The 15,553-nt window shown below is 46.9% G+C and overlaps 1 protein-coding gene across 5 annotated transcripts in view; it reads right to left on the minus strand.

The window, feature by feature from the left end:
* Positions 1 to 15,553, minus strand: part of si:cabz01090165.1 (uncharacterized protein LOC100333421 homolog) — a 254,108-nt gene that overhangs the window by 195,110 nt on the left and 43,445 nt on the right. For all 5 annotated transcript variants that reach the window (XM_068716614.1, XM_068716621.1, XM_068716626.1 and 2 more), the window contains one exon: positions 11,643 to 11,676. The gene's annotated coding sequence lies outside the window, so the exon portion shown is untranslated. The remainder of the gene's footprint in view (positions 1 to 11,642; positions 11,677 to 15,553) is intronic.

A 15,553-nucleotide genomic window follows, 5' to 3' on the forward strand; every position in this document is an offset into this window, starting at 1 on the left:
AAAAGAAAATCCTTTGTTTGACTTGTTTTTTTTTAATGTGCAGGATGCCGACATCAGCCCTGCTGGAGAACAAAGTGAAACCTCACCTGAGCTACAATAACCCTAAACACTTGAGCTAAACAGACAAAGGTTAGAGACAGATCATGCGCTTCCCTTAGGACAGAATACGAGCAGTGTACAGCGTGCAAACCTGGCTGCTAATTGAGTTGTTGTAAGTGATCGAGCCTCCTCCCCCTCCGACTGTAAGGATCCAGTGCTGCTAGCTAGCTATAGCGTCGGCTGGCTAGCTGTCAGCCGGGTCAATACTTGGCTGCAGTTCTCCGTCTGCAGTCCAGTGGCTGCCTGCCCCCATTACCGCTATTCAAAGGCCGCATTCACTCCCCATTCTCCCTCTGTTTGTAGGCCAAGACGCAGCCGGGGCTCCATCACTGTCCCGACTCCACGCTGGTTCCATCCAAACCCCCGTCAGCCTGTCCTCCCTCCTCCTTTCAGCTCTCTACTTTTCTCCTCCTCCTCCTCCTCCTCCTCCTCCTCCTCCCAAGTCGTACTGCTTGTGCCAGAAACTTGAAGTGGAAATGAATTTTGCATGTTTGTTGTGCAGCTACATCAAACATTAGCTTTGTTGAAAAAGGAATCAATACTTCTGGCCAGCTTCATTCCTCAGCATTCTTCAGACCTCTAAGTGTTTCCTCTGTGCTTCTTCTTCTTGCCCTGTGATGCTGATTTCCAACTGAATGCATCTACAACTCTACATGTCTTTATCCCTGACAACGAGCCAAATGATGCTTTTCTGGGCTGTCGGGCAGTCGGTTCAATCTGTTGTAAGTTTGAATCCTGGAATCACTTTTGGTTCCGCGGCTCAAGTTCTCTCTCGCTGTGAGTCAGATTTTGTGCTCAGGCTCAATTGATTTGTCTCACTGCAGAGGAAGCCCTTGCAGAGAACAGCCCAGGGCTTTCATTGATAGAACAGTGTGTAGTGTCCACACGCAATGTGGACGTGAGCACAAACGGCAAAAATGGCGCAAAAAAAACAGCTGAGCTGAAGTGGCGTGCTCCTCTTCCTGTTCCCCGTTTGGCAGCACACTCACGGTTAGAACCGAGACCCCGGATCGGTACGACCCGCCTCCCGCTCGCCCTCCTCCCTGCTGCTCCGCCGCTCTGATGCGCTGCACCTTTAAATCCCTGAGCGACTGCTTAGCGATCGCTAATTCCTTCCTCCTGTGACATGATGAGGAAGAGGTTTCCCTCCTAGGAGGACTCTATGTATGTGTGATGCACCACACTCAATAGAGCTCGTATTAGAATGACACAATAATAATAACTGCAAAAGAAACAGTGAGCGACGGAAAAGTCAGCTCGTGAAAGTGAAAGAGTGAGGGAGAAAGAAGGAGGAGAATGCTGTTGTTCTTCTCTCAGCAGACTCAATGTGTGTGTGTGTGTGTGTGTGTGTGTGTGTGTGTGTGTGTGTGTGTGTGTCAGAGTGGTGTCAGAGGCTATTATAGCCTATCAGAGCTTAATGTGAAACACGGCTCTGTAAATGGGCTCAGAGATAGAAATAATGAGAGCAACTATCAGGCAGAGAGACCACAATTACCACCAAGCGCCATCTCAACCTCCACTGAATCTCTGATTCACTGACCGACTGTCTCACTGACCGACTGTCTCACTGACCGTCTGTCTCACTGACCGACTGTCTCACTGACCGACTGTCTCACTGACCGTCTGTCTCACTGACCGACTGTCTCACTGACCGACCGTCTCACTGGCCGACCGTCTCACTGACCGACCGTCTCACTGGCCGACCGTCTCACTGACCGACTGTCTCACTGGCCGACCGTCTCACTGATCGACTGTCTCACTGACTGACTGTCTCACTGGCCGACTGTCTCACTGATCGACTGTCTCACTGACTGACTGTCTCACTGACTGACTGTCTCACTGCCTCACTGGGCGACTGTCTCACTGACCGACCATCTCACTGACAGACCGTCTCACTGACTGACTGTCTCACTGACTGACTGTCTCACTGCCTCACTGGGCGACTGTCTCACTGGCCGACTGTCTCACTGGCTGACCGTCTCACTGACCGACCGTCTCACTGACTGACTGTCTCACTGACTGACTGTTTGACTGACTGACTGTCTCACTGACTGACTGTTTGACTGACCTGGCTGACGCTTCACTGGCTGACTAGATGACTGGCTGTGCATCATGGATTTAACCTCAGTCACTACACAGCCGGTGCAAATGAAATAAATAAACCTATACATCCATATGCACACGCATCTGATTTCCACAGAATATCCGTCACCATGTTATGCCATCTGTTCTTCTGACAATATCAGTCCTAAGATTGAGCATTCATGTCTCATCAGTCTTATGTCTCCTCTTTCCTTCAGAGCATCCTGAAGAGCAAACTAGTTAATAGCAGAATAAGTAGATGTTCAGATGGATAAAAGTTATTGAACAGAAGTAGGCAAAGTTCACAAAGTAGTAAAATATCAAACAATTAAATCAACAGACGTACTCCTGAAATTAACTATGACATTTACAGATGATAAGTAGCCCGGAGTGGATAAGTGGAAGACGACGATTACTGACATTTATGCTTTAATGTTAGACATGAAGAAACTATAATGGTGGTGGGACATAATCCAAGTCCCCCCGGGGATCAATAAAGAACTTCTGAATGTGATGACATAAATAATAACACAGTGCTCCGCTACAGCCTCATCGGGTCACTTTGACTCAACTGTTGCGTATAGATAGCAGAAGAAGCTGCCTGTTAGAGAGGCTGAGCACTGCCCCTCATCAGGGCGCATTAGTGGCTCAGTAGCTGCTTTACAGTCGCCTCATGTTTCCCTGCGCTGCAGTGATGAGAAGACAAGACACTAAAGGACTGTCAGGAATCCTGTCGGGAATCCCATCAAAGACTTTCAAAGCAATTAATATGCTGCTGCAAATTTAATTCAGTATTAAATACAATTCACAGCTTCCCGCTCTACCAAAGTAAATGCTTTAAAGAGCGGACAACCAGTGCATTTGTTAAGAAATGATTGTCAAATGAAAGCGATTCTACTGATCTAGAAGCAGATTATTACATGGGCATTAAATGAAGGACTTCTGTATTTGTTCCTTATAGAGCTGCAGCTCATTAATTAATTTAAGTATCCATAAATCTGCAGATTATTTTCTTGATTAATCTTAAAAAGCCATCGTTTTCGTCAAAGATCTGTAATCTGTGAAGCTGTAGCCAGAAAATGACTGATTTAATAGGCTTCCTGCTCATAATCAAACTGTGTCCATGTTGCCTACGTCAATGTCGACCATCCTGCTGAATGAGTAAATGTATTGAATCAATTTCAATTAATAGAATATGAAATGACATTTTGTATTTGATTGTATTCTACAACCATTATCAGATAAATCTAATCTGACAACTCTGGATTCTGGATCACAGCATCTCCTTCCTGTTTCTGAATTCCCTCCACAACACCAGTCAACAAACATTTATTCACACTCAATAAGATGCTGCCAAATTAATTCCGCCAAGTGAAAAATCGTTGTTTCTGCAGGAACAGAATTGCCTGGACTCATTACAATTAGCTCAGAGATAATATTTTGCACCCATTGTGATTCACAACCCCCCCCCCCCCAATCCAAAACCTCCCTACAGCAGCAGTGTGTGCCAGGCCGGCCCCTTTATTTCTGTCCAGTAACAAAAGGCCCGACAGCACCGCCAACCCAGAAGCAGCCCCTGCAGGTTGCCATGGTAGTTAATAAAGCTTGTTAAGATCAAAAGCACAAAGAGGAGTGTTGACTCTCCGGGGGAGTCGAGCTGAGCCCAGAGGAATGCAATTAAGACTGAGGCTGGGGGATCCGCCGCATACCTGATGCTACGCTAACAAGCGCGGCTGCAGCCGGAGGACGCCGGTAGCTTCAGGAGGCACGATTTCTATCCGCGTGCAGGAGTGTGTGAGTGTGTGTGTGTGTGTGTGTGTGTATGTGTGTGTGTGTGTGTGTGTGTGTGTGTGTGTGTGTGTGTGTGTGTGTGTGTGTGTGTGTGTGTGTGTGTGTGTGTGTGTGTGAGAGACGACTGAAAGCAATGGGTGGGCACAGGGGGAGATGAAATGGATAATGGGTGCTCACTGAAGGCAGAACAAAAACCTCACCTCTAATAACACAGACAGATGGTTACAATTACTATAATCACGAACAAATTTAGTGCAAACTGACATTTGAATGTGACTTCTTTTTTTTTTATGAATCGTAGCAATAACTTTGAACCATCAATCAAATCACACACAAGTTGAGGTTGTGGTTTGACGCCCAGCCTGTCCGAGGCAGCGGGGACGTCCAGAAGGAGACAACAGAGTGTTTGCTGCTCCGCATTCCTTGTCACACTAACAACAAAGGTTACAATATAGTAACCCGAGTTCTAAGAGCAAAGTCAGAGCCCTCTACTGGACCAATCAGGCGCACATGAAGATGAGCATAAGTGTGGAATAAATGTGCAAACGTCACAGTTCATAAGGCAGTAGACCCTGGTGTTCAGCACCGTAGTGGCAGGACACTGAGAGGGCTCCTTTGATAGAGGGCTATGAAGAACCAGGGTTACAATATTGTAACCTTTGTTCCGGCTCAAACAGGCTCCGCCCTCCACTGGACTCTACGGTACAGTGGGTGGAGTCGAGGCAGCGACCTGTCAATCCCAGTAAGCCCGCCCTACAGCGTACTCCACTTTATGGGGTGATAGTTGTGTTAGCTGTTATTTTAACTGCACTGCGTCGTCACTTTAACGTACATTAATCCACCGCTCGTGTTAAATCAAACATTGAGTCTTTATAACGTGGAGCGCTCTAACTGTCGCTCCACCGACTATCACACGTCTGCTTCCGTCTGATCCGACCTGCTGTAAACAGCTGCTCCTGCTCGTGTCGATTGATTTATGTTTTCTTCCGTTGCTCCGGCCTCCTACTGTTTTAGTTTCCTTCCATACCTGGCGATGCCATCTTTTATCGACCACATCTCCCATTAGACCTTCAGAAACAACCCACACGAGCACTCGGTCTGTACAACCAAGTAACTTCAACATGTGAAACATGCGTCTGATGGTCCTTCAGCCCGCTGTCCATCCCGCTGTGCGGTCTTTAGTTCTTTTTTCCCTCAAACATCAGCAGCTGATTGAAGCTAATTGAGCCGTTTATCTCGGCTTTTTCCCCCAACGTCAGAGGGAAGTATTCTTCCCTTGACATTGTGAGAAGCTGCTGTGATTAATTACAGCAAAGTGAACATACAATGTGACCGATCAATCGGTATCCCCCCCCCGCTGAGCCGCATTAGACGGATCCTCGTTAATGTAGTCTCGAGCTGACGGGTGTAACACCTCTGTGATGAAGAACCGCTGCCTGAAGCTCGACGCAGTAACACTTACAATACTAACGAAAGCCGCGCAAAATACAACCTTTTTCTTTTCATATTAAAATAGATGGACTTTATTCCAGGTGAGGCAGGGTGCTGTGAGGAATTTATGTGTATTGAGTGTCTGGGGGGGGGGGGGGGGGGGGTTGAGGAATGTGTCAGCAGCGGGGGAAGGATAGGTGCTGCTGGGTGAGGCGTCTGCCCAGAACAATGGGTCATAGGTCAAAGGGGAGCTTACTGGATTTCAGCCAATCATTGAGCTGATCGATGGTTGGGAGGTGAGAACTTTTCAGAGACTTTGGAGGGACAAGAGGACTGGATCCTGGACCGTCTTCAGACCTCCTCCTGACCATGGAGCAGACATAGAGTCTGTCTCGTGGCCCGGATTGGGCCTCACTGTTTGTTTTGTTATTAATAGTGTATTCAGTTTGTAACTGTTTTGCTTCTGTAGTTATTAAATATCTTTTGATTTGATTTTAACTCGAACCAGCTGATTTTTAGGAGACATGCGGCCAGCTAAGACACTTTATATACCAAACCATCCAGCCTAACCTTCTGAAGATGACCAATGTGTGATGCTTCTTCTATTGTTGCTCATGAGAGACAACAGGGATTATTTGCAGAGGTCTCATGTGAAGAAGAGAACCATCAGGAAGATCAGGGCCTTGAGAGACACAACGTAATGTTCCCATCAGCTCAGCAGAATAAAGTAAAAGGCTATCGTCAGGTTTGATTTGTTTGTCTGTGTGTGTGTGTGTGTGTGTGTGTGTGTGTGTGTGTGTGTGTGTGTGTGTGTGTGTGTGTGTGTGTGAGTCACTTGTACACTGCCTCCACTGAGTCTGTTTCCACTTTGCTTTTAACAGTAATCACGTCATCATGCCGTGTCACTGAAACAGACAGTTGCTTTGTTCAAGCTTCGGAAATGTTTCACGATGTTTAAACAATCAATAAAAATCTTTTATTTACCGTCGAGGTCGTATGCCTCCGCCAACCAGTCAAGCTGCAGTGTGATGCAGTTTGCATCACAGACTGTGTGTAAGAAGAGGACGTAGTCATAGTGACGCCACTCATTGACTGCTGTTATGAAGCCTCGAGTCGAGCAGTTTAGCGGCGCCATCTTGAATTACCGCCTTCGCCGTGTTGTTTTTTTGCAACCGGTGAACAGAAGTGACCATATTTGGACTGAGGAGGAGTGACGTAGAGACGCCGTATATACCGCTCTGGTAACCTGTCAATCACAGTAAGCCCCGCCCCTAAATCATCCCCTCTTTATGGTGTGTTTGACTCTAAATGGAGCATAATGTACTAAATGAACATCATGCTGTATTGAAGAAGACTGTAAACTAGAGATTGAGACCATAAACTCATGTTTACAATGTTTACTGAGGGAATAAATCAAGAGAGAAGTAGAGTCATTTTAGACTAGACTTCTATACAACCAGAGGAGTCGCCCCCTGCTGGACACTAGAGAGAATGCAGCTTTAACACACTTCTACATTGGCTTCACTCTGTAGAAGCGGAGGTTGCCGCCTGGTTTGCATCCATTCCTGGTCAAAATCATCATTTGATGCTTAAGACATTTAAGCATATTAATTCTTCAGTCACGTGTTTTTTGAGGTGACCTTTAACCTCCAAAAATCAAATCAGTTCATCCCTTGCGTCCATGTGATGACTCTCGTTAGCAACAAAGAATGCTAATGTGCCTATTAGTAGATTCTTTGGTTTTTAACTAAGAGAAAGACGGAGAGCCAGAGAACGTGAACGTGATTTGTAATCCGTGTCATAAACAAGTTGGGCCTCAAAATGGAAACTCCACAAATCTCCGCCCACATCTTAAAACTCACCATCCAACAGAAGGTCCAGTCTGCCGAAACGCTTCTGTCAACGGACAGCAGCCGGACCGAAAACAACCAACGCAATGAGCTTTTTGTTTTGGACGATGATTTAGTATATCGTTGCTTTTATTAAAGCAATATCGTCAGTACGGCAATTTCTATTATAACCAAGCCCAGTTCAAACTGCACCTTGGCCCATAGAACCCGATGAAGTTGATGTACTTGAATGATTCCTGACCTTTTTAAGGTTGTACCACACGGTTGGTTGCACCTACTGCAAGTCCCTTTGGATCAAAGCTTCATGCTAAATAGATGTAAAATGTTCTACGTAATTCTGAAAGTTTAATCGGCTGTGCTGCCTCGTCTCGTCTGGGACTAGAGTTCCTGTTTTATATTTAGTCTTCTCACATGTACCTGAAGCAACACGACCCCACTACGCTGCTCCTCTGGGCTTTTTTCACAGCACTGTTGTGGGTCTGAACACGACCTCCAATATGCATATTTATGACATTACATAACGTTTTTTCTTGTAAACACGGAGATAAGGACACAAAAAAAAGAAGAACTGTGAATCTAGGGAGAGCAGCGTTAACACACAGGCAGACGGGGAAGACGGAGCGACAGCTGGTGTGACGGAGAGGCGGATGGACGTTCGTGTGTGTTGGCGGTCTGGGAAGCCGGGCCGGGTAATTGGTGTCAGAGTCCAGCTGAAGAGCCCGGCGGCGGCGGCTCCGCGGGGCTGGCATAATGTCTCCGAGAACAAAGCTGGGCGGGGAGACAGAGATAAAGAACCGGAGGTCGACTTGAGTAACGACTCAGTCAGATCAGGAACTGAGCTCTTCACCGGGAAGTCCGGTCTGTCTGAAGTCAGTTTCTATGTTTCACTGATAAGTTGAGGCCAGAAAGGAAGGAGACAAACATCCTGCCTGTTCAGCAGCAAAAGGTCAAACTGTTACTTCAGCTGAGGAAGGAACTGAGTGTTCACACGATGTTATGCTGATAACTCTGCTGCTGGGCCAAACCATACTTCATTGACAGGTTTGGCTCTTTCAACATGAAACTTCAGGAAAAAAGAAGTCACTTTCCCCTGAAGATGAACACACACACACACACACACACACACACCATCTGCCACGAGTGTGTGTGTGTGTGTGTGTGTGTGTGTGTGGCGCTCTGCACAGGGATGAGTTTAAAACAAACTTCAAAAGGCTGCGCAACAAACTTTAAGGACTTAAAATAAACCCTCTGGAACCCATTCAAGAGAACAGTGCTGGGACTGTCTTACTGGAAGTCAATCAAACATCGCATGAAGGGAGAATATTAAAGGTTTGAAGTTTCCTTTTAACGCTATTAGAAAGAAGGAGCTTCATCTGGAGAACTGGGCTGTCGATGTGCCGCACAAAGTCTCAGGGGAGAGCGCTCAGTTATCATCGGAGAAATAAGAACGAAATGTGCTTCTTTTTGTATTCATATATTTGGAACAAGGGGCAGATAGGAAACACCAACACGTATTAGTTCATATTAGATTAACACAGAGTCCGTTGGCTGTACTGGTTTGACGGATTATTAAAACCACACAGCCTGAACTCGTCTGCACTCCTGTCATCGGACACTTGACGTGTGTTTCTACCTCGTCTTTGGTGTATAACTCTACACAACATACATCTACTAAGTGTGAGTGTGACTCACCACTACATTCAAGCTTAAACAAAGCTGCAACAGAGTCCAAAGTGATAGTTCTAAAGCACATGACCCTGCTTCACACTAGTCTACTTCTAGCGTCATGCTGGAGACGGCAGACGAACATCTCCAGTGGTCTGCTGGCGTCAACCAGCACTTCTACAACAGGTCTGGTGTCTGATGCTATTTCTGTATTTCCTCTTTGTTTTAAAGAAGTCCGCTAAGATGTCCAAACATCCGCAGCCTTTTCTCCAGCCCATCAAACAGAAGAACCGTTTGAGGGGAACAGGAGACCTCTGGCCGATGTAGAACGGTCCGTTTGTTTGCCGTTCCCTTCATGACGTCTGATCCGGTTCTTCACTTTCTGTAAAGGCCTTTGAAACTTAACTGTCATAAAGGCTTCATGAATAAATCAGCCTCTCTTTAGCAAGAGCAGAGCCAAACGTGGTGCTTACATATTGGTGCAGTGGAGCGGCACATCGTGCATCTGTTTCCTGTTTAAATCCCTCCCTCCGGTCCCACTAAGCAACCTAACTGTGAATTCATTGCCCCCCCCACCGCCGCGTCTACAACCAAAAACGCTCAAGGACTAAAGCGGCCCTTCTCCATATTCATGCTCATGTTTCAGGGCTGCTTCTCAATCACTGCTGTGCTTGTTGACCAGCGTGATCATTACCGGTGAACCGTGTGGTCCGGTAGCATATCACACACAACACTTCAATTGAGAACGCCTCAACGTAACGACCTTGTCTCTAACGGCCGACCGTGAAATCTGACCTTGAAGTGTGACAGAGATCACGTCACAGGAAACGCTTCCTTGAACTCATCTGTTGCTCTGCTGTCAATGACTCCACACTCCGTCCCCCAGCCTGTCTCTTATGAAGTGTATGCTTCGTTATGCATGTGAATATGCACCGAGATGCCGATGTTAAGCTGTAGAAGCTGCTGCTCTGTAGCCGACTGTGGAGTCTCAGATGTTTCAAAGGTTTCGTCGACGCCTTGCAGAGACATTCTCTCATTTAGCTGCTACTCCTGCATGAGCTGCATCTTCCCTGCACACCTCCAGCATCAGCAACGCTACTCTGCTCATACCAGGACCGTACATGTAGACACACACACACACACACACACACACACACACACACACACTCAGTAAGTACGTAGATGCATTAGCATGGATCAGCCATACTTTAAATGTTAAGCACATATACATATATATAAATGAACTCCCACCTACACATGCCGCACTAAGTGGAATGCACATGCACAGACGTGACGCTTCACACAGTCAAGTACAGGGCTGCAAAGAATCGCGGGCGCCGTCTGTGAAGGACGCTTTAATTACCGCCGATCATATAAACGGCGTTTGGCGTCGACGTTAGAGCGGAGGAGAGCGGAGGAGAAGGAGAGCTGAAGAACCCGAGCTTCATTTCAAAGCAGAGCGGTGTTTTATCTGGGGCTGTTTAAAGTGATTCATGCAACTGTTTGACTGGAGGCCTTTTATTTTGAAACACAAACAGGAAACATTGAGAGAAGCACATTTGAACTGTTTCTCATGTATTTGACTACTAATATAAACACTGAAACTGTAGAGATGTTGCTGCTGTGAAGTCAATATACCGTCAAAATGGAGTATCTTGTTTGGGATCTAACGCTACGGTAAACCCTCCTCTAAAGGCCTTCGATGTGAAGCGAGAGCTGTCGGTGGCGTTGAGGACCGAGCCTCAACAACCGGAGCTGATGTCGCTGAAACAGGTGAGAGGAACACTCCGGGTACGTGTGAGATGCACTCGTCAAATGAAGTCCTTCATGCTCTTCTAGAAACAGAAGGGACAGTAGCTCGTTAATAATAATCCTGTTAATCACAATCACAACAGCAGCGCCATATGTAGCCGACACAGATGCGTCCGACACGCCCGAGTAGCAACGCAGATGTGAGTGAATGAGAACATCGTCCCGACGCCGTATTCTCACTGATGAGCTGCTTCAACGGACAGCTTATATCCCAGCAGCCATTGCTTCATCGTGATCTTGGACCAGCAACCTGGTAAAATCTTCAAAATGAACAGGAATGAGTTGCGTAACTGTCGTCCTGCTGGGAATGAGTCAGCTGGACAGGAAGTGTAACGGCGTCACGTTTAAGTTGAGCCGTGTCATGTGACTCGTCTCTGACTCTCTCTCTATCACGGCAGCAGTGAGCGCCTTCAGTGTTACATCACCGCCGCACTAATCAACAGTGAACGGCTGCACTTCTGCCTCCAGGCAACACAGGACGCTTCTGTCTTTACCGCCGTCCCGCTCCCAGACAACGTCCTCTCTAGTCCGATGCGTGAGACGGACGTCGGCGCTCAGCGAGCTAGACGAGTGTCTTTATCATCACTGTCACATGTTTTGTGTTAAAATGTTTGTCATGCGTGTTTGATTGTCGAGCCACACACAAAACGCTCCCTCATAAGAGCCCATAATGCATCTGTCACCGCGGTAATCGTCCCTTCGTGACATTTCCCCTTTCTGAACACACAGCCTCTCATTTATCCTTTCAAGCCATTGAATCCACATCCGCTACACGTCTTTTGTTTCCCCTCACTGCCACCCTGGAGTGTGCAGACCACAGCCTGCCTGTGCTCCATCACAGGTCCTCAGGTCAAGTGGAGTTCAGAGCCACGCTCGGATTCACTCACAAACCATAGAAAGTTATTAACTTACGTCATCTGGTTGCCCGCTCGCTCCTTTCCGATACCTGAAAAAGAAGAAAATAAGTTTGACTTTTGATGTCAATACCTGGTGCAACGTGTGGTAACAGGTGACTTCAGCAGCAGTGACATCAAACACCTGACCGCTCTCTGGTGGGGAGTCCTCTGTCATACCGCCTTCCAGCACAATCTAGCGCTTTCATACACCATCAAAGCAAAACCTTGAAAAAGTTAGTTTTTTATTGCTCAATAAAAAAATGAATAAAGTGAGATAAACAGCGATGGCTTTTCATCAATAAATCCAGCCGTACAAACACACCTCACAAACATTACGTTTAATAAAAGCTCGGTACATTTAACAGCTGGTTGTTTTATCAAACTAAGGAAATAAAGCATCTGTTGGGGACTACAAGTTATATACGGCTTTAAAACAAAATAAAATAAAAATGAATCCCCAAATTGCTGTATCCAAACGGCAGCCTCCAAACACATTACGCCGCACGTCTTCAAAGGATCTCTCAAAGCGTTTCATCGCAGCCATTAGGGAGAGGAAGGGCAGGAGAGGGGAGAGGACATGCTGAGGAAACCACGAGTCACATCTGATGGTGTGAGAATAGAGTCGAGCCCCCGGAGTCATCACCGCACCGACTCCCATTTCAACTTTTCCGCATTTGTTGCCAAATTGCACCCCCCCCCCCCCCTTTTTGCGATGAAGCGACGTCGAGGCAAATGGATTCGTTTTAAAGACGCGGAGGCAGCTGACAAATGGATGTCGTCGCGGAGAAGGAGAAGGAATGAGAGGCAGGATAGATTACAGGGATGAGTTCTGTCCCATCTACATGTCTCTGTGTCTGACGGATGACTTAAAGAAACAAGGGGGGGGGATTACAGGAGACAAGAAGATGCTGAGACACAGTATAAATGGACCAATCAGCTGTAAATACAGAGCTGCTCTTCTGTCCCCGTGTCGGCAACTCTTGTCCCACCTCCTCTCTTCTCTCGCCGTTCCTGACTTATCCCTCCTCCTCCTCCTCTTCCTCCTCCTCCTTTACCTTTTCCTTCCATAACTTATTGCGGCGGAAATCTCATCAGACTGTGTGGATTATCAAAAGCCTCCCGGGCTCTCTGCCTCTGAATGAAATTGGACCACTTGAGTTTTAAAAGCCAGCCCGGCGACTTTGATCTCCAGATAGCATCCCTAACATCACATAGGCCACTCGACACGCGCGTGCGTGCGTGCGTGCGTGCGCGCGTGCGCGCGTGCGTGCGTGCGTGCGTGCGTGCGTGCGTGCGTGCGTGCGTGCGTGCGTGCGTTTCACAAAAAAAAAAAAAAGAGAGAAAATCCTCCAAAAGTGGAGACACGGTGGTTCTCATTTGGGGATTTGGATTTGAAAGGCGTGCGAACGTAAAGGTAGACGTTTAAGTGGACGTGTTGGTCGGCTGCATTAGAAGCAGGGTTGATTGGGACCCAGAGGATGGAGCACAGACGCAGTCACAGTGATGTCACCCAGCGGTGCAGTGACTGCCGTTTTGAAGCCTCATGTTCGCCATTTTGTGTTTTGCAACCAGAAGTGACAAGAGAGAGGGTGGAGCTACACACAGGCGACCACAATGTTACAATAAACCTTCATTAAAAGCTCACTATGGGGATGAAGCTATAAAAAAACAACACAACGCCCTGATAGAGACCTGTCAATCACAAGGTAGCCCCGCCCCTGGTTGTCCGATTTACTAATCAGATCTGTTGACATTACTCCATCCGATACGCCGATTTGATTCTATCATAAGTTCTTTAATGCCGAGGCCCGTTTGAAGACGGTGGTGGAAAACAAGCAGGGAGTGCTTTGAAAAGTTCAGGAACACTTTGATGCTCAGTGCTGGAGGGAGGTATGGATTCACGGAGGGCTAATAGTCTATTATTGTGTGGTTTTCCTTTTTAAAGTTAGTATATGGGCTAATGGCATGCAGCAGGGGAAGTTTTTATGCTGATGACAGTGTATAGTTTGAAGTATAAGTAAAGAAGTAAACAAGAGAATCGCTGACGCATGAATTCAGTAGCATTTGGGCCAGCAGACGGGCTGGACCAAGTACACACACACACACACACACACACACACACAGTATATCATATTCAATAAACATGTCACAGCCACACCCATACGTCTCTCTGGACCCTGAATTAAAGTCTATCTATCAATACCCAAACAGACGCCACGCATGCAAAAGCCTAATCCAGACTCACCAAGTGAATAGGGTCTAAAGAATGTATATGATACACTAGAAAGATGACACCTTAAAGATAGATAGGTAGATACAGTATGTGGACAAAATCAACCTTTAACCGAAACATTAAAGGTGCAATGTCTCATGAAGTAATACTCAGCAACACACTCCAAACCAGTAGGGGGCAGCATTTCACCTCTACGCCGGGTCCTTACTCTCTAAATGTACAGTCAACAAAAGAATACTCAAACTTCAACTTTAACAATGATTTGATCAAATGAACTCATATTCAGGCCCAGCACCTGGTCCGACCTGAGTACCTGCCCCCGATCTGCCGAGCGTCAGGGCCGTCTCCTGGGTCAAACCTCCGGTCCTTGAGCCGGCTGAATAAAACTGAACAGCTGGACAGCTTCCTCACATCCTTTGTTGTCTCTCTGACACCACTACCTGGTAAACACGGCAACGGCTGAACGCAGGTATGCGCTGTAAGCTCAGAGATAAGAGGGGGTACGGACGGACCGACACACTAAACAGCCTTCAGCTGCACACGCGCACGCACACACACACACACACACACACACACACACACACACACACACACACACACACACACACACACACACACACACACACACACACACACACACACACACACACACAGAGAGTTGATTCCTGCAGAAGTCATCACAGACAAACTGTACAGGAAGAAAGGAAAGACCTTGAGAGAAAGCCGTGTGCGAGAGGAATTCAATATGTTCCCTCTGCCTTCAGGTGGTTGTAAAGTACGCTTCACCGCCACACAAGAGCTGCACTCAGTTCTACTGGAAGCTGTTGCAGATTTAATTAAAGTTTAATGAGGAGTAAACAGTGGAGCAACATTATTAACCTCAACAAACTGTTGCTATGATGGTAAAGGTTCAAATGTCACGGCGATGACAGCAGAGTGAAGCTGCTGCGGTCCACCAAAGACCGGAGCAGGACAGATGTGGACGGAAGACGTTTGTGGTCGTTGTCCCAGTCGGTAGTGACTGTAGCTGTCAGCGGATTATGAATCGATGGCTTTATTTCACCGCTCAGTCTGGTTCTTCTCCACCGACTCCTGACAAACAGAACATCTGTCTGTTTAGCTCCGCCCCCCCTCACCAGCCGCTTGCTTCATTTGTTGTTTTCTTCAAACATATCTCCACAGATGAGAGCTTACCAGGGGCGAGACGGGTCTCACAACTCACAACATGGGTTCAAACATGTACAGACATTATCATTTCAGACGGATCACCTCAGTCAGTGTAGAGCTGCAGAGACCTCGACCCCTGACTTATGTTGCTACGATGTTAATAATATACGTAATGTTATCATGTCAAATATGAACAATATCACGGAAGTGAAACTATTCCTCACTGTTATGTAAGACAGAAGTTAAAAACCTGCAGAATAAGACAGAGGGTCACGACTGTGACTCACTACTATTAGCATCCTGTCACACACACACACACACACACACACACACACACACACACACACACACACACACTGTCTTACACTGTGCTCTGTGCTTCCAGCCATGTTTGTGCAGTTTGTGCTGCTTCCATAGAGGCCCAGGACTTTTATGTCACGGTGAAAGTCAAGGACACAACATCTAGTGAGGCCTCGGTGAATACACATTCAGTCACATGTAGGGTAGAAAGCAGAGCGCAGTGAAGG

Source organism: Cebidichthys violaceus, unplaced genomic scaffold (assembly GCF_023349555.1).
Source record: "Cebidichthys violaceus isolate CVI_PGR_0920_01 unplaced genomic scaffold, fCebVio1.0.p SCAF_1, whole genome shotgun sequence".
In the NCBI taxonomy this organism is placed as follows: domain Eukaryota; kingdom Metazoa; phylum Chordata; class Actinopteri; order Perciformes; family Stichaeidae; genus Cebidichthys; species Cebidichthys violaceus.